This window comes from Tursiops truncatus, chromosome 14, assembly GCF_011762595.2.
Source record: "Tursiops truncatus isolate mTurTru1 chromosome 14, mTurTru1.mat.Y, whole genome shotgun sequence".
Lineage (NCBI taxonomy): Eukaryota > Metazoa > Chordata > Mammalia > Artiodactyla > Delphinidae > Tursiops > Tursiops truncatus.
In genome coordinates this window covers 26,049,642-26,068,281 of record NC_047047.1, presented here as the reverse complement: position 1 = coordinate 26,068,281, position 18,640 = coordinate 26,049,642, and the positions used below count along the sequence as shown (strand labels likewise).

Genomic DNA, 18,640 nt, shown 5'->3' with positions numbered 1-18,640 from the left:
TTAAAATTTTTTTTTCCTGCTTCCTACCCATCTATCAATTTAAAAATTGATGCTTTCCTTAGTCTTTTATGGAAATTATGTAAAAAGATTTTCTGGGTGAGTTTGCCCAGCTCTTGGCAAGGATTAGGTGTTTCAGACCCATCTACATCTCAGCAGCCCAGCAGTTTGACTGAAACAGACATGGGCAGCTCAGGGTAGGTCCTTCTGTTCTCCACCATGACAGCCATGATTGTACCTTGCTGACAGCTCCCCTGTGGATCTTGTTAGTGGGGGTCTGTGCTTGTTCATTGCTTGGCAAGGCACAAGAACAATCTTTCTAATCTTGGCATTGAGTTCTCCAGGAGAGCTGCATGAATATTTATAAGCCATCCACCCAATTTCCTAAGAGGGTAAATATTATGTTAAGTTTTCTTAGTGCATGGGTGCACACAAACACACACACGCACACGCACTACTAAAGAGGGGCAGGAGGGAACTTTAGGAAGTGATGGACGTGTTTATGGCCTTAATGCTTTCATGGGTATATATTTATCCCCAAACTCATCATGTTGTGTAAATTAGATACATATAGATCTTTACATGTCAACTGTACCTCTCAATAAAGTGGTTTTTAAAAATTAAAAAAAAAGAAATACGTGCACTCTTGGCAATTCTTTTTCATTTTCAAAGAAGGAAGGCCACTGCAGTGTCTTCCATCTGTCTCCTTTCTATCTGTAGCCTGGAGCTCCAACTTCTTACCCTTGGACATTATTAACTATTTCCTGATAGTTTTCCCTGTCTCTGGTCCCTTTCTTCTCTGATCCATTTGCCACATTACAACTGGAGTTATTTTTCTCTCTGGAATCCTAGAACTGATTATATAATTCTCCTACCTAAAAACCTTGGAATGTTTAGTATATCCAAATCAAGATAAAGTCCAAATTGAAGGAATTCAGGCTCCCATGACACCCCAGTAATTGACCTTAAATGACCTTTCTGGGTTCATCACCACCACGTCACCTACAGCACTCTGCATTCTAACCACTGTAGCTTTCCTGCCTCTCCTCTATCAAAACCAACATTCTCACATCACAAATTTTTTCTTGTGTAGTTTCCCAGCCAAGAATGCATTTGGTCACCCTCTCTCCCTATAAAAATGTCTTCACTCATTTAAAGTCCAGTTTAACTACTTCCTATTGTCAGCTGCTTACCCTGATTATCCTTTAGAATTACATGTCTATACGATAAGTTGTTACTTGTTCAGATGTTTAACATAAGTTCTTTGTTGCTTTATCAGGTAGCTAACTTGTGTCTATGTCATCCACTAGATTATGAGGGCTGGCTTCCATGGACATGAGTCGCACAGTACTCCGTGTTTAGAAGGACCTCACATTTAGTTGAATGTTATGTTATCATCATCTTGAAAATCTTAAGAATTTTCCAACAAGTGGTCCTGCATTTTCATTTTGCACTGAGTTCTGCAAATATTGTAAGTGGTGCTGTCCATACGGAGAAGGGCTATTTCAGATTCATCTTTATCTGTACCAGCACTATGCCTTTCTCCTAGTTGCTGCCTATTTTAAAATGCTTGTTGGAAAAACCATGGAAATGAATAGTCAAGTAACTTGCTTAATTAAAACATGTCAAAGCAGAAAATAGGCTTTGAACCCATCCGAGAAGGCTGGCTATCAAGGGAAATAAGATATCCCAAGGTCTAGTCTCTATGGCATTAAGTTCCAAGGATTTTCCAAAAACCACATTTACTACTTATTAGGGAGCAACATATTTCTACCAGAAGCAAATAACAGGCTTCAAGTTGAAGCTACCTCTGGGACTGCCCAGTGAAGCTCTGAGCCATGGGATTGGAGTCACTTGTAAAGATGGGACGCAATGAATTTCCTTCCAAAAGCTCACATGATGTGAGAGATTCTTGGCAACTAGCCCACACATTTGGTTTCCTAAGGAATCATCTTTTGATTGTTTCTAGACCAAGTTGCTTCAGGGAGATGGAATAGAATTATTCCTAGAAAGGATTCCCTCTGAGTGAGAATGAGTATGAAGTATAGGAAGCAGGAGGTAGAAATCTGTAAAAAGAACAACCGTTTTATTTCTAAACAGCATAAACATTCCTCTCAGTCATGTCTAAATTACTATCCCCAAGATGAACACAAGGATTTCCCTTTACCTTTCAGAGTGTTTGAAATTTAATGTTCTTGCTCTCAAGAAAAGAGAATTATTTTTTTAAAGCAATTGCTAATAATTCCGGGTGGTTCTTTAAGAGACTATAAAGATGGTGATTTTTTTCAAAAAAGGGAAAAAAACTAGACTGTTTGGAGGGATACAGAGATTTTGTGTTGTGGTCTGGGGGAAGGAGGCACCATTCAGGAGAGCAAATGGGATCCTGTGATACAGTGGTGGGAAGCAACCATAGACAATATGTAAATGAATGAACGTGACTATTTTCTAATAAAGCTTTATTTACAAAAACTGATGGCAGCCTGGATTTGACCCTTGGGATGTAATTTGCTGACTCCTGCTCTAGAACAACTGACAATGATACACTGGGAGAAGCTGTACAGAAGTGCTTCTTTTAATACTGTTCATAAGAACAAGGATCTCAAATGGCCACATCACCAGTAGAATGGTTACATATGTTATTTTATATTCAATCGGTGGAATGCTAGATAGCAGTGAAAAGAAGTGATCTCCAGCCACATACATCAACGTGAACTAATTCTAGACACAGTGTGGAACAAGTGCAATAAGGCGCACATAACATTATTCTACAGTTCAGAGCAGGTAAGCCGACTATAAGTGTATTTAGGGATACATATAGGGGTGAGGAAAGGAAGGGAATGATTAAGAGGGGCTTGGAGTTACCACCACGGAGGAAGGGAATATGAGAATGGGTCAAGTTCTAGGATCTTCAAGAGTACTGGTCAGATGTATACACTGATGTGTATAAAACTGATGACTAATAAGAACCTGCTGTATAAAAAAATAAATAAAATTAAATAAAATTTTTTAAAAAGAAGGTGGATTTTCTTCTAGTCTTAGGTAGAGTCAAACCTTTTCAAATCTCATGTTTCAGACTCTTCTGATAGAGGATGATAAACTGTCTTTTACACACAGGTAGTTCAAGTGCAGTTGCATAGTACATAGTTAATACATAAAGTCTGAATTCAGAATCAGAGACTGAAGTGTGATCATTCCTTCATCACTCAATCTATCTCCTAAATCAGTGATTTAAACCCTTATATACAGGCTTCCATGATGGCACAGTGGTTAAAAATCCGCCTGCGGATGCAGGGGACATGGGTTCGAGCCCTGGTCCGCGAAGATCCCACATGTCGCAGAGCAACTAAGTCCGTGCGCCACAACTACTGGGCTTGCGCTCTACAGCCCGCGAGCCATGACTACTGACTGCCCGCCCCGCCCCCCCAAAAAGAAAGAAAGAGTACAGGTCAGTTCCATTTCTTAAGCTGGTAGGTTGAACAGAAATTTCAATATTTCCTTTAAGAAGCAGGGTTCTTCCTCCTCCCCTTCCACCTCCCGGGCTACGGCGGGCGAAGGGCTGAGCGCTGTTGTATTTTGTCCCACGAGGCGACCCCTTCTCCCGCGGAGGTTGCGTGCGGCGGCGGCGGCTGCCATAGCGGTGGTGGCCACGGGGACAGTGGAGCGCTGACAGCAGGCCTGGTCGCCCACCTGCCCCACCCTGTCGCCGGGGGCGGGGAAGAAGCACACAGCTTTAAAAACGCATTTTGGGGTAAATATATAGTTTAAGATAAAGTAGGGCTAAGTACACCCATCCCTTGGCCGGCGGGGTATTGGTTTCAGGACCCTTCACAGGTACCAAAATCCGAGGATGCTCAAGTCCCTTATATGCAATGACACAGTACAGAAGGCGCTCTTTATCTGCTGGTTCTGCAACCGCGGATACGGGGTGCTGACTGTAACTTTTTGAAGGCTTTTTAACTAGGAAGTGGCAGAACTGGGATTTGAACTTTGGTCTCTTTGGCTCCAAAGCTCAAAATCGTTCTACTCACTCCTCATGTTCCCGGGTTTAAGCCAGTATTATTTTATTGTAGTCCTTGGACTTAATCACGTCTTTATATCTACCGAGATACTACAAAACAGATTTGTACAGTCTCCATTTCTACCCGAATCAGTGGAGCCTGTCAAGTTAATTGGTTGTGACACTCAGCTTCCAGAATGTGTAATTATCAGCTATATTGAGTGGGAAGCTCAGATGACGGTTAATAGTACATGTAGACGGAAATCTGTGTGTTGCAGTAACTGAAGAACGAGCCAAGAATGTAACATTAATCAAAACGTCCATATAGTGTACCAGAAAGTTTCTATGTGGAAATGCAAGCCAGAGCGTTTCTATATCTATAAACATTCCTAATTATAATTCACAGTTAATCTCTGTGCATCTTGTTCTCCTTTGAACCGCAGATATGGAAGACCAGTATATCCGACTGGGCACAGATGGAAAAATATCCCTATCCCAGCTTCACAATGAAACCAGTTTTTGTGCTTGACACCTGCAGCAGCTGATAGGTGAGTGTGGCTGATCAGTCAGCTAAGCAACTTTTCAAATACGAGCAGCCAAAGCTCTGGAAATAGCATCAGGCACTTGATAATGTGTCAGGAGTTCTTGTACCACAGGCAGTGGGTGGAATTTTGCAGCCAGACAACTAGAGTTTGTGTTCTGCTTTTGCCACTTGAAAGATATGTGCTCTTGAGCAAATGACTTCGCCTGAGTCTGTATTCTCAGTGGTAAAAATTTGTAAAATAGCTCATAGTTTTAATCCTGGCTGCTCGTTAGAAGTTTTTTTAAAAAACCACCAATACAATGAATGGTTTCATCTGCCCTGGAGCAATGACCAGTTTGGGGAGAAGAGGAGAGTCCTGGGTATTGGCATTTTTGGAAAGCTCAATAAATTTTATAAAGTGGATCAGAACTTCTGCCTAATGGATGGCTGTGTGACTCCTGCCCTGGAAGAGAGGACCTTACAAAAGTGTCTGTGTTGTTTCTCTCCTTTATGATGGGAAAGTGACATCCAGAGAGGTGAAGTGACTCAGCCAGTGTCCAAGCCAGTTAAGTAGCAGAACCAACGCTAGACCAAAGGTCTCCTAACCTGTAGCCTTATTATACTCATTAGAGAGACACTGGATCTTCAAGCTAAAAACACCAATGAAACAGTATACCTCCTCACTTTCAAAAATGTCTGGTTTGGGTGATAAATTATATGTTACTTATATGTTAAAAAATGCATTATAGGCAAACAAGTAAAACATACTAAGTGCTTGTGTTCGTGCATATGTGTGTGTGTGTGTGTATTTGGGAAGTACTAGCAGTGAGAAATAGGACTTGAGAAGTTTTGAGGAGAACTGGTGTATATTAGTCAGCTTGGGCTGCCATAACAAAGTACCATAGATTGTGTAGCTTAAATAACAAATATTTATTTCTAACAGTTCTGGAGGCCGGGAAGTCCAAGATCAAGGTGCAAACAGGTAGTTTCATTCTGAGGCCTCTTCTCTTGGCTTGTAGATGGTCATTGTCCTTCTCTTGCTCATATGACCTCTTTATTTGTGGGATTGTGGAGAGGGAGAGAAAGCAAGCTTTCTGGTGTCTCTTATAAGGGTAGTAATCCCATCGTGGATGCCTCACCCTCATGACCTCATCTAATTAGGTACTAATTCCAACTTGCAGGTCCCACCTCATGACCTCATGCAACCCTAATTACCACCCAAAGGCCCCATCTGCAAATACCATTATGTTGGGAGTTAGGGCTTCAATATATGAGTTTTGGGGGGGGGGGGCACAAACATTCAGTCCATAACAAATAGTATGTAAATCTCCTTATTTTCAGAGTGGTTTGCTAGACCAAAAATTATGTCTATTATCCTGGTCCATGGAATATTATAAAAAATCCTATGTTAGCGATTCTCAGTCTTGGATGTAAATTAGAATAACCTGGGAGCTTTTATATTGTACTAATTCTCAACACCTCTTCTCCCAATAACTGAATCAGAATCTTGGAAGAGGGTTGGGGACCAGGGTTGAGGGTTACAGCCGAGGTTGGGAACCACTGATCTCTGGGCAGCTGGGCCCTGGAGTAGAAGGAGGTAGTCAGTGACTTGTCACCTAGTGACAAGAAGGAAGTGAGACTTATATGCCATAAATGTCTGAATAGAAGGGGAGAAGTTTCTCCAAAAATCATCCCTCCTAAAAGAGGAAGGATTATGTTCCAGTCCTTGCAAAGTTTCTCATGTTATTGGGCACTCTCTCATTTGCTGTGTTTTGTGCGATGTTGATTTTACATCTGTCTTAACGCTATGCAAATTCAGTGGCTTGGGATTGCTTTATATTTAGACATATATGATTTATATTATCACCAGGCCTTCCTTTCTTTTCACCACACTCCTTAACTGACACATTAGCAGGTTATGTACCGGTCCACAGACTTTCAGGACCTTGAGCAAGTTACTTCTCCTCCCTGGGCTTCAGTTCTTTTCCTCTCAAATAATGAGGGCATTGAGCAAGACTAGGGAATTGATAAAATTATAGAAGCCCCCAATCATAGTAACTCTAACTGTACCCTTTTATCTCTTCCACACATATGCCTTAGGCACACCATTTATATCATTTTATTTTTTCTTTATGTTTGCCATTGTTCACTGTGGAAGATTGTATTTTATTCAAAATACTTGCTGCCCCTCCTTGGGGGCAATTATACTTTCTCACCCTACTGAACTCAGGCGTGGATATGAGACCTTGATTTAGCCAATGAAAGGTGGGCAGAAGTGACATGCATCATTTCTGAACAGAAACTTTTAAGAGCCAGCTTATGTTTTTGCAACATGTCTTTTTTTCTTTGCCAGGAAATCATCAATAACCCAGATAGAAAAGTGACATATAATTTATTGTCCAAACCAGGCATTTTTGAAAGTGAGAAGATGAACTCTTGAGAGTGAAAAGATAAGCTATTAATAATTACTCTGGGACATAGACATAAGCTAGGACTGTGTTGGGTAAACTGGAATGTGGAGTCCAGATAGAGGCTGCTTTGTCACCTTGGCTTCTGGAGAGAAGATGGCAGGGAGCAGGGCCAGAGCCGGCCCATAATGGACACACATGAGAGAGAAATCACCCTCTGTAAGTCACTAGGATTTTGGGGTCCATTGTTACTACAGCACAGCTCAGCCAACTGGTAACAGAAGTTTAATCAATACAGCTGATTGATGCAGAAAACTCATTGAAAAGTGGCCTTCTGTTGGCCTGAGTAACTGGGTCATTCAAGTGACTGTTGAACACTAAAGATATGTTCAGAGGTTTCTGGAGTTACTGGCAGCTTCTTCCAATTTAAAACAAGGAAAGCTATCCCCTACTGTCTAAATGGGCCTTGTTATTATGTCCTGGACAGACCAAATTTGAGAGTACCTGCATCACCCAAAATATCATTCCCAGGGATTTCTTTTGTAAACATTGATGTTGATTCATTTGACCAGTTTACTTTGGCCAAAGCTGATAGAATCATGGTAGAGACTCAAGTGTGAGCAATCTGCAGGCTGGCCAGCAGCCTACTTAGTGGCATTGTGTAAATGCTTTGCTAATCAGACAAGATATTACCACTGGAGTGTTCAGATCCTCCCTGGAAAATATCTGACCTAGATACATGAGGAGATAATGTAATGAGTTTGCAGAAGTTGAAAGTCACACAGAAAAAGGGGCAAAGGATATAATTGAGCCATGCTAACAGTGGTTAATAGAGCATGGTTTAGCAAACTCGGGCTGCTGAAAATACAAGCAATTTACTTCACTACTAGAGATGTTGCTAAGTGAAATCTGTGTAAATCCTGATCTTGATGAGGCCGTCATGGTGGTTCTTCCTGGGTTCCCATGAAACTTGACTTCCCCTCTTCCTTGCTCTCCCTAATGCTGGTAGCACAGATAAGATCCTCGTCAGTCTTCCTTCTATGCGTCCTTTCAATGCCATCCCTTCTCCTTTCCAAAATATGAACCAGTATGTCCCTGTTCTTGAAACCACAAAATGTTCTAACACAGGCCAGAAAGGACAACAAAGGCTAATTACAAATATCGTAATTGACAATAGCAAAACGACACATGTAAAGTTAAAATTCTTATCTATTTTGAGAGTGGAGCTTCTGGGTCCAACTCAGCAAGAACCTTGCACCATTTGCCTTCCCCTAAATGAAACTGCTTTGCATTGGAATGGACTTTACTTTGTCTGAATTTTGTTTGTTTTGTTTTGAGGGGTTGGCTCGAATCTCCTCATAAAAAAAGTATTTCATCTTACTTCATGTGGTTTGTCCCACATCCAGAGAGTATCCTTTTATATTGTTTCTGAGCCAATATTTCTTTTTCTTATGTCTTTAAAGCTGTTGCTTAGAAATGCTGTGGCTCTTTCCTCCTGGCCTCAGTTAGGAAAGGGATTCTTGTAACTAGAATTTCATTAGCATGTGAATTAACTCTTGCAGCACACAGAGACTTAGGTCATTGCTTAGCTTGTTGATCTCTTTGAAGCCCTATAGTATGTTAGAATAGGAAGTGATGTCAGAGATCCTTGGGTTTAAGAGTACTGAGGAGTAAACTTACACCTTTATAGCCACATGGCTAGTGAACGGCATAGATGGAGTAACGCTCAGGTGTATGGATTATTAATGCAGTGCTATTTCTCCAAATCAGATTCTTATTCTCCTTTGCAACTTTTATATTTGTTTAATTCATTCATTCATGCTATGTATACTTTCCTTCAGATACCTTTTCTAATCTTCATAAAAGCTATATATGCCAGGTAGAGTGCCAAGCACTGGGGTTACAAAGATAAAGATAACACAACTTTTACTCTTGAGGAATGGCAGGAATTGAAAAATAGACATCACAATTCAATGTATCAAGTGCTGTGGGAACTCAGAGTAGAAATCAACCAACTGGGCTGCCGGGAGTGGGAAAAAGAGCTTTGTAGAGGCAGTTACATTTAGCAGTATTTTGAAGAATGTGTAAGAGATTGACAGATGGGGTAGGATTGGGAAGAGGACAGAAGAGCAGCTTGTACAAAGGATCATGAAAGGAATGGTGCTGATGCCAGGTTGGCAGAAGTATAGACTGTGATAAGAGAAGTGAGCTAGATGCGCTTGGAAAAGAAGGTCAAGAGAGTGTCAGGCCTGACCTGTCATTTAAGGAGTTTGGAGTTTATTCTACAGGAAATGTAGATGAGAGATCCCTAAACAAGGAGAAAGGAGAGGTAGAAACAGAGGGACCAGTTGGGAAGATGGTACATACAATTATAAGGTAAAAAGTTCCAGCTCTCCCAAACTACCAGTGGTAGGTAAGGTTTGAGGCAGGGGGGCTAAATTCAATCAATCTTGAAACAATGTATTATGGGTTGAAGGGGAGAAGAGGTTGAAAGATAACTGAGGATATGAATTTTGGGGACCTGTGTGGATGATGTCAGCACACTGTGAAAAAAAAGGAGCAGAAAGAGCAACAAAGTTTGGGGCAAAAATGATCGGAGGTTTAGATCTGTCCTAAAGAAGGTGATGCTGAAGTGGTAGTTATAATTATTTGATTCTCATTTGCTGAAAAGGATCAAAATAAGATCTGGATTGAAGGAAGCAGTAATTAACATTTTAGTTTTGGTTCTAAATTTAAAAGGAGAGAAATAAAGATACTTGAGTGTTCTTCCAAATTTCCCAGGTTAGGTCACATAAAAAGAAGGAGAAAAGGAATTTAGGGCAGTTTGTACAGTGGCTAAGCATAGGAAAGGACCTTTGCTTAAAAACTGCATGGTCTCTAAGTTAATCACCTCTCTGCAATACATTCCAGGACTGTGATGAGGATTAGTAGAGACATCAGAAAGGAAAGTGTCCTAGACAACATAGGCTCTGCTCCATTGTGGTAAACAGACAAACAAAACTCCCCAAATTGCAGTGGTTTAAGATAACCAATGTTTTCTTTCACTTAATAACTTTATGAAAAAGATAGATCATCTTCATTTGTGGATAAAGAAACAGACTTGTTCAAGAGCATACAAGAGGGAGAGCTCTGAGATCTCTCATACTCCAGAGGCTGGGTATTCTCTTTCCATTCCATTGTGCAGAAATGCCTCTCACAAGGAGGATACCCCCAGTCCCAGACTATGTGCTTCCTGGCCAGAATGGAGCTCTGAAGCTGAAATATCTACATTATTTTCTTTGTGTTTCCTAACTGTGAAGTTCTTCCCTGGGCAGAGAGGGAGGAGAGAATTTATCTCCACCTCCTCTGTCTCATTGTTTCCCAAGGAAGAGGGCAGGTAGGCCAGTGTCCACAGAGTTGACAGGGGTAAGTTGACATATTTGGGTTTAAATCCTGATTAGCTGCTTGTCAGCTGTGTGGACCTAGATAAGATACTTAACATCTCTGTATCTCACTTTCCTTGGACTCTGTAATGGGAGTACTAATGGTATTTATTTCAAATGTTTATTGTGAGGATTAAATGAAATAATACACCTAGAGGCCTTAGCACATTGCTTAATGTATAGTAAATAATCTGTTCATATTTGCCACTATTATGATGACCTGTTTTAGAAACTCTTGACCTCTTGCTTTCCATTTCTTTACATGATGATTTCCACAAACCATTGACCACAGAAAGCTGAATTGCAGACAGTTCAGCTTATATTTATGAGTGTTTTTTTTGGAAAAAGGTGGTCTTGTGGGTATGGAGTATGAAAATGTTCTGTGTGGACGGGTGAATTCCAATCATACTTATGTTATTCTAAAGTCACAGAGTTGGTTATATGGAATCCATGAGTCTTAATTAGAGGTGTGAAGAAGGATGTGGATTTTTTGTGTGTATTTTTTATGGAGGTGTAAAGTACATTTCGTAAACTGAACAAATCTTAAGTTACAACTTGATTAGCTTTTACCTAAAGTGAACGTATTTGTGTAATACTCAAGTGATACTCCCGATAAAAAACAGAGAATGTTGCCCATACCACAGAATATCCCCATGCATCTCCTGGTCAGCCCCTTCCTCCACCAAAGGTAACCACTCTGTTGGCTTCTATTGCCCTAGATCAGTTTTTCCCCTCTTTGAACTTTATAAAAAAGGAATCATGGAACATGTATTTTTGATCACTATTATGCTTGTGAAGTTCATCCATGCCATTGTGTATAGCAGTAGTTTATTCCTTTTTATTGTTGTTTGATATTCTATCATATGAATCTACCACCATGATTTTATTTTCCAATGTTTATGAGCTTTTGCATTGTTTTCTCATTTTTGGCTATTACAATGACTGCTTTGAATATTCTTAAATATACCCTTTTCTCTTATGTGGACACATTCCTTTCTATTAGGAATATACCCCGGAGAGGAATTGCTGGGTAATGAATATGTGTCTCTCTTCAGGTTTAGTAGATAGCAATCGAATAGTTTCTAAAGTAGTGACAATTTTCACTCCCACCAGTGAGATAGGAGAGTTCCAGTGCCCTATACTCTCTAACACTGATCCATTCCATTGTTACTGTTAAATTTTAGCCATTTTAATGGGTATGTAGAACTTTTTGACTGTGATTTGAATCAGCAGTTCTCTAATGCCTTGTGACGTTGAGCATCTTTTCATGTGCTTATTGGAATTTAGATTTCCTCATTTATGAACTGTCAAAGTTTTTTACCTATTTAAAAAACTTGGGTTGTCCTTTCCTATTAATATAAAGTAGATTTCAAAAAAATCTGAATTTAAGTTCTTTGTCAGATTTATATAATGCAAATATATTTTTGTAGCTTTTTCACTGTCTTAGTGATATCTTTTGATGAACAGAAGTTCTTAATTTTACTAAAGTTCAATTTTTCAATATTTCCCTTTGTGATAGTGTTCAGTTGTCCTGTTTTGTATGCTGGATATTAGACACTTGTGAAACAGCTACTGCTGCTGATGGGTGATTGGAATAAAAGGGAAGAGATGAAAATGGTTTGATTAAACTGAAGGGAGTGAGGATATACTTTTGAAGCCAGAGGGGAAGAACATCACAAAGACCAGAGGGGTCACGATTTGAGGTCAGGGAGATACAGTAGAGCAGGACAACCTTGAAGAGACTGTAGAGGTCCCACATGGGCAAGGATATGATTACTCCTTTATTTTGCCAAAGAGAGACATTTTTAGACTTTAACTTCAAGACAAGACCCTGGATAGAGTCCAGAGTTATGGTTTGATTTTTCTCTTTATTTTTATACTTGTGCCCAATCTATGGCAAGGTGGTACAGTGCTGATTCAAAGCTTCTGAAGTCTGAGAGGTTGCATATGGTGTAAAACCAAACCTAAATTGCTTTCAGGATCCAATGAATTAGCAGAGGTCATGTTCTCATGCATTATATGCTTAATAAATGCCTCTTCCTTCCTTGTACATAATTATATTAACTTAAGTAATAGCATGGGGGTGATTTAGTATTGTGATTGGGCGAAAGCCAAAATAAGGTTTTTGGTTTTTGGTTTTTGGGTTTTGTGCGTGTGTGTGTGTTCTTCTTATTTGTTTATTTAAAGCATGGACCATAGTTTCCCTTTTATTTTAAAAAAGAATTCTCCCATTTATTTAATTAGTATTACTAATTAGTATTACTAATTTTACATGTGTCACCTAGGTGCTTTCACATAGGTGATCTCATTTAATCTCCACAATAAAGGGTGTGTTATTGTCACTATTTTACAAATGGGGAAGTAGAGGCTAAGAGAGATGAAATTATTTGCCCAAGAACCCTTGACTAGTAAGATATTTAAGAATTCAGATTAAGCTATATTTTTGTAATGAAAGTCTCTGTCACAGTTTTGAATTTTAGGATTAAGAATTATTCACTTTAAGGGAGTGTGGGAGAGAGACACTTATATTTTCTTTTCAATTGTTTGAATATTCTAGTACTATTAATAAATTATTTTTGTATTTCATAGGCTCCAGAATATAAGCATGAATGTGAAATAGAGCCTCACTGTATAAAATATAGCAAGAATAACTTTTAAACATACGCTGAACTCAATGGTAACCATATATCCATGGATAGGTAACTTTTTAGGAAGACGTATCATGATAATAGGGGAAATTCTGGAAGGGTTCTTATACCTTGCTTGGAACATCAGCTCAATAGGGAGAAATGTAATATGCTAGTGTGATTAAGATCAAGTGTCATTCTATAATTACAGGGACACATATAGTCCCAATGGTCCCAGGGCTGACTTTTCCCTAAAAAAAGTAGTTGGGCTGGATTTTGGTTGTCAACTTTGCACTGCCGTCACTCTCTTCTAAGGTTTTCTCTGCTTTCAAGAAGCATATTTGAACAAGATTTCTTTACAAGATAGTTATGAGTTAGGATTTTCCAATGATAGGTATTTGAACAATACTTGGAAGGTACAGAGAAAGAAAGGCTGTTATTCTCAGGAGCTTACTGAAACTTCGCACTCATGATGGCGTCTCAGACATCTCTTTCAGCTCCTATTTTGTGGCTTGGATGACCAGAAATGGTAGATTTTCAGACTTCTCTGCAAGTACCATTTTACTTTTTGGTGGCCAGATGTGGAGGCATCTCCGATTTTCCCATGAGCTTCCACTTCAAGGACACTGTAGGCAAACACAATAGTTTTCTGATTTCCCTGGCCCTAGCATCTCTACTTGTGCTTTTGCCTTAGTAACTCTATCTCCACTATTTTGAACAAGCCTCTATTTTACTGCACTGCATTTCAAAGCACTCAACTAAGAGGTTGAGTCCTCAGCTAAAATTCTCAGTTGCTGACTTATGCTGATTTAACTAAGCTATTCAGCCTCTGTACCTCATTTTCCTTAATTGTTAAATGGGATTCAACAATGCCTACCTTAAAAAGTAGTTCTACAGGGAGACCTTTCAAGATGGCAGATGAGGTAAGATGTGGAGATCACCTTCCTCCCCACAAACACATCAAAAATACATCTACATGTGGAACAACTCCTACAGGACACCTACTGAACGCTGGCAGAAGACCTCAGGACTTCCCAAAAGATATCTATTATTTTTTTCCTTTTTCTCTTTCTGTGAGTGTGTATGTGTATGCTTCTTTGTGTGATTTTGTCCTAGTATAGCTTTGCTTTTACCATTTGTCCTAGGGTTCTGTCTGTCCATTTTTTTTTTTTGTATAGTTTTTTAGCTCTTGTTATCATTGGTGGATTTGTTTTTTGGTTTGGTTGCACTCTCTTTCTTTTTTATTACTTTTTAATTTTTAATAATTTTTATTTTAATAACTTTCTTTTCACTTATTTTTTTCTTTCTTTTTTCTTTTTTCCTCCCTTTTTTTCTGAGCCATGTGGCTGATGGGTTTTGGCACTCTGGCTGGGTGTCAGGCCTGGGCCTCTGAGGTGGGAGAGCTGAGTTCAGGACATTGTCCACAAGAGACCTCCCAGGTCCATGTAATATCAAATGGCGAAAGTTCACTCAGAGATCTCCATCTCAAGCTAAGACCCAGCTCCACTCAACAACCAGCAAGCTACAGTGCTGGACACCCCATGCCAAACAACTATGACAGGAACACAACCCCACGCATCAGCAGAGAGGCTACCTAAAATCATAATAAGGTCACAGACACCCCAAAAACACTACCAGACGTGGTCCTGCCCACCAGAAAGACAAGATCCAGCCTCATCCACCAGAACACAGGCACTAGTCCCCTCCACCAGGAAGCCTACACAACCCACTAAACCAACCTAAGCCACTGGGGCAGACACCAAAAACAACAGGAACTACGAACCTGCAGGCTGTGAAAAGGAGACCCCAAACACAGTAAATTAAGCAAAATGAAAGACAGAGAAACACACAGCAGATGAAGGAGCAAGGTAAAAACCCACCAGACCAAACAAATGAAGAGGAAATAAGCAGTGTACCTGAAAAAGAATTCAGGTAATGAGAGTAAAGATGATACAAAATCTTGGAAATAGAATGGAGAAAATACAAGAAACGTTTAACAAGGACCTAGAAGAACTGAAGAGCAAACAAACAATGATGAACAACACAATAAATGAAATTTAAAATTCTCTAGAAGGAATCAATAGTGGAATAACTGAGGCAGAAGAACGGATAAGTGATCTAGAAGATAAAATAGTGGAAATAACTACCGCAGAGCAGAAAAAAGAATGAAAAGAATTGAGGACAGTCTCAGAGACCTCTGGGACAACATTAAATGCACTAACATTTGAATTACAGGGTCCCAGAAGAAGAGAAAAAGAAAGGGACTCAGAAAATATTTGAAGAGATTATAGTTGAAAACTTCCCTAATATGGGAAAGGAAATAGTCAATCAAGTCCAGGAAGCACAGAGAGTCTCATACAGGATAAATCCAAGGGAAACACATCTAAGACACATATTAATCAAACTATCAAAAATTAAGTACAAAGAAAAAAATATTAAAAGCAGCAAGGGAAAAACAACAAATAACATACAGGGAATGACCATAAGTTTAACAGTTGATCTTTCAGCAGAACTCTGCAAGCCAGAAGGGAGTGGCAGGACATATTAAAGTGATGAAGGGAAAAACCTACAACCAAGATTACTCTACCCAGCAAGGATCTCATTCAGATTTGACAGAGAAATTAAAACGTTTACAGACAAGCAAAAGCTAAGAGAGCTCAGCACCACCAAACCAGCTTTACAACAAATGCTAAAGGAACTTCTCTAGGCAGGAAACACAAGAGAAGGAAAAGACCTACAATAACAAACCCAAAACAATTAAGAAAATGGTAATAGGAACATACATATTGATAATTACCTTAAATGTAAATGGATTAAATGCTCCAAAAAAACGACATAGACTGGCTGAATGGATACAGAAACAAGACCCATATATATGCTGTATACTGGAGACCCATTTCAGACCTAGGGACACATACAGAATGAAAATGAGGGGATGGAAAAAGATATTCCATGCAAATGGAAATAAAAAGAAAGCTGTAGTAGCAATTCTCATATCAGACAAAATATACTTTAAAACAAAGACTATTACAAGAGACAAAGAAGGACACTACATAATGATCAAGGGATCAATCCAAGAAGAAGATATAACAATTTGTAAATATTTATGCACCCAACATAGGAGTACCTTCAATACATAAGGCAAATGCTAACAGCCATAAAAGGGGAAATCACAGTAACACAATAATATTAAGGGACTTTAACATCCCACTTTCACCAATGGACAGATCAACCTAAATGAAAGTAAATAAGGAAACACAAGCTTTAATGACACATGAAACAAGATGGACTTAATTGATATTTACAGGACATCCCATCCAAAAAAACAGAATACATTTTCTTTTCAAGTGCTTATGGAACAATCTCCAGGATAGATCATATCTTGGGTCACAAATCAAGCCTTGGTAAATTTAAGAAAATTGACATATCAAGTATCTTTTCTGACCACAACGCTATGAGACTAGATACCAATTACAGGAAAAAAACTGTAAAAATACAAACAGTTGGAAGCTAAACAACACACTACTAAATAACCAAGAGATCAATGAATAAATCAAAGAGGAAATTAAAAAAAAATACCCAGAAACAAATGACAATGAAAACACGATGACCCAAAACCTATCGGATGCAGCAAAAGCAGTTCTAAGAGGGAAGTTTATAGCAGTACAATCCTACCTCAAGAAACAAGAAACATCTCAAATAAACAACCTAACCTTGCACCTAAAGCAATAGAGATAGAAGAACGAAAAAAAAAACCCCAAAGTTAGCAGAAGGAAAGAAATCATAAAGATCAGATCAGAAATAAATGAAAAAGAAATGAAGGAAACGATAGCAAAGATCAGTAAAACTAAAACCTGGTTCTTTGAGAAGATAAACAAAATTGATAAACCATTAGCCAGACTTATCAAGAAGAAAAGGGAGAAGACTCATCAATAGAATTAGAAACGAACAAGGAGAAGTAACAACTGACACTGCTGAAATACAAAGGATCATGAGAGATTACTGCAAGCAGCTATATGGCAATAAAATGGAAAACCTGGAAGAAATGGACAAATTCTTAGAAAAGCACAACTTTCCTGAGACTGAACCAGGAAGAAATAGAAAATATAAACAGACCAATCACAAGCAGTGAAATTGAGACAGTGATTAAAAATCTTCCAACAAACAAAAGCCAGGACCAGATGGCTTTACAGGTGAATTCTATCAAACATTTAGAGAAGAGCTAACACCTATCCTTCTCAAACTCTTCCAAAAAATAGCAGAGGGAGGAATACTCCCAAATTCATTCTGTGAGGCCACCATCACCCTGATACCAAAACCAGACAAAGATGTCACAAAGAAGAAGACTACAGCCAGTTTCACTGATGAACATAGAGGCAAAAATCCTCAACAAAATACTAGCAAACAGAATGCAACAGCACATTAAAAGGATCATACACCATGATCAAGTGGGGTTTATCCCAGGAATGCAAGGATTCTTCAATATATGCAAATCAATCATGTGATAAACCATATTAACAAATTGAAGGAGAAAAACCATATGATCACCTCAATAGATGCAGAAAAAGCTTTTGACAAAATTCAACACCCATTTATGATAAAAACCCTCCAGAAAGTAGGCATAGAGGGAACGTACCTCAACATAATACAGGACATATATGACGAACCCACAGCCAACATAGTTCTCAATGGTGAAAAACTGAAAGAATTTCCTCTAAGATCAGGAACAAGACAAGGCTGTCCAGTCTTACCACTATTCTTCAATAGTGTGAAGTGTTGGAAGTTTTAGCCAAGCAATCAGAGAAGAAAAAGAAATAAAAGGAAACCAAATCGGGAAAGAGGAGTAAACTGTCACTGTTTGCAGATGACATGATACTATACATAGAGAATCTTAAAGATGCTACCAGAAATCTCCTAGAGCTAATCAATGAATTTGGTAAGTGGCAGGATACAAATTAATGCACAGAAATCTTGCATTCCGGTACACTAATGATGAAAAATCTGAAAGAGGAAATTAAGGAAACACTCCCATTACCATTGCAACAAAAAGAATACAAATACCTAGGAATAAATCTACCTAAGGAGAGAAAACACCTGTATGCAGAAAACTATAAGACACTGAGGAAAGAATTAAAGATGGATACAAACAGATGGAGAGATACACCATACTCTCGGATTGGAAGAATCAACATTGTGACTGACTCTACTACCCAAAGCAATTTACAGATTCAATGCAATCTCTATCAAACTACCAGTGGCCATTTTTCACAGAACTAAGCAAAATTTTCACAATTTGTATGAAACACACAAAAGACCCCAAATAGCCAAAGCTATCTTGATAAAGAAAAATGGAGGAGCTGAGCATCAGGCTCCCTACATCAGACTACTACAAAGCTACAGTAATCAAGACAGTATTGTACTGGCTCAGAAACAAAATATAGATAATGGAGCAGGATAGAAAGCCCAAGATAAACTCATACATCTATGGTCACCTTATTTTTTGATAAGGGAGGCAAGAATATACAATGGAAAAAAGTCAGCCTTTTCAGTATGGTGCTGGAAAACTGGAAACATCTATAAAAAACATTAAAGACGAAATTAGACCATCTACCTAGCACCATACACAAAAATAAACTCAAAATGGATTTAACACCTAAATGTAAGTC

At 38.9% G+C, this 18,640-nt stretch overlaps 1 protein-coding gene across 1 annotated transcript in view; it reads left to right on the top strand.

Moving 5' to 3' along the window:
* The first annotated feature begins 3,657 nt into the window (after nt 1–3,657).
* The window catches only part of LOC141276386 (putative ALMS1-like protein), an 80,828-nt gene continuing 65,845 nt past the window's right edge, over nt 3,658–18,640 (top strand). The window contains exons 1-2 of the mRNA XM_073791740.1: nt 3,658–3,745; nt 4,438–4,542. The gene's annotated coding sequence lies outside the window, so the exon portion shown is untranslated. The remainder of the gene's footprint in view (nt 3,746–4,437; nt 4,543–18,640) is intronic.